Raw genomic sequence first — 1,683 nt, forward strand, 5'->3', positions numbered from 1 at the left:
TTGTCTCTTACTAGGACTGTCCCCTGTGTGACCAATAGCTCACATTTCCCGTATTCAACTGGCAACCAAGGTCCCTTGGCTAATGGTTCACAGGCTCTTTTGTTAAAGGGTTGGACTGTTGGTCTTTCACTTATTAACTTCTATGGATAAGAAAATGTATGTTCACAATTTTATTTCCTCACTATTCTAATTAGACAAATTGAGGAAGCAATTATAAATATAACATAATCTCAGAACTTTGGCCTCATAGTGGTGAGAAAAATAGGATTAGTATGTATTATGGCTTGTATTTAGAAGTCTTCCCTGAAAAAGTCTATGAAGTCATAGGTGGGGCTTTTTCAGAGGTGGCTAGATCTAGAGGGTGTGATGCTGGGATTAAAGGTATATGGTAACTAAATTATTCCACTGATTGGTTTGGCATAGTTCTAGGTGTGAGTGCTATCTGCCCAGGGCAAGTAGCCTAGATAGAATATAAAGGGAAAGAAAGAAGCTGCTCTTGCCACTTGGCACTTGTTGCTTGTCTCTTGTTGCTTGTTACTTCCTGCTTCTTGCTGCCTTCTGCCTGCCATGAACAGTTTCTCCTCTTCTATGCCCCTTTGCCATGCCACCCTGCCTTGGAGCCAACCAACAATGAACTGAAACCTCTACAAATTGTGAGCCAAAATAAACCTTTCCTTCTTTAACTTTGGACTTTGAGTATTTTGTCTCAGCAATGAGAAAAGTAAATAAGACAGTATGTTAGTTAGCTTTCTGTTGCTGTAACAAATACCTGAAAAAATACCAACCATGGTCAACCCCACCTTGTTCTTTGTTATCACTGCTGATGGCTAGCCCTTGGGGCTCAACTTTGAGTTATTTGCAGACAAAGTTCCAAAGGCAGAAGAAAACTTTTGTGCTCTGAGCACTGGAGAGAAAAGATTTGGTTATAAGGGTTCCTGTGTTTAAAGCATTATTCCAAGATTCATGTGCCAGGGTGCTGACTTCACATGCCACAATGGCACTGGTGGCAAGTCCATCTACAGGGAGAAATTTAATGACTAGAACTTCATCCTGAAGCACACAGGTCCCAGAAATTTTTCCATGGTGAATGCTGGACCAAACACAAATGGTTCCCACTTTTTCATCTGCACTGCCAAGACCGAGTGGTTGGATGGCAAGCACATAGTCTTTGGGAAGGTGAAAGAAGGCATGAACATTGTGGAGGCCATGGAGCACTTCTGGTCCAGGAATGGCAAGACCAGAAAGAAGATCACCATCACAGACTGTGGGCAACTCTAATGCATTTGACTTGTGTGTATCATCACTACAAGACCATTCTTCTCTAGCTCAGGAGAGTGCCCTCTGCTCTATCTGCTTACAACGTCCTATCATCTCTGCTCTCACTGCAGTTCTTTGGGTTCCATATTTTTCTTGCTCATCTCCAAATGTAGCTGGATTGCAGAGTTAAGTTTATGGTTATGAATAAAAACTAAATAATGAAAAAATAGCAAAGTTATATGTTTTGGAAGTTTTAGTCCATGGTCACTTGGCCTTGTTACTTTTGGCCCTGTGGCAAGGCAGTACAACATGACAGGATAGAGGAAACTGTTCACCTTATGCTGTCTAGGGAGCAAAGTGTTATGATTTAGATCTAGAATGTCCCCTAAAAGCCTCCTGAGTGCAGAGGTGGGGCTATAGGAAGGT

The 1,683-nt window shown here is 41.8% G+C and overlaps 1 pseudogene; it reads left to right on the forward strand.

Moving 5' to 3' along the window:
- Positions 1–786: 786 nt before the first annotated feature.
- Positions 787–1,278, forward strand: LOC101720916 (peptidyl-prolyl cis-trans isomerase A pseudogene; annotated as a pseudogene).
- Positions 1,279–1,683: the final 405 nt, after the last annotated feature.

Source organism: Heterocephalus glaber, unplaced genomic scaffold (genome assembly GCF_053883595.1).
Source record: "Heterocephalus glaber isolate CG9 unplaced genomic scaffold, H.glaber_assembly_v1.0 deba00001610, whole genome shotgun sequence".
NCBI lineage: Eukaryota > Metazoa > Chordata > Mammalia > Rodentia > Bathyergidae > Heterocephalus > Heterocephalus glaber.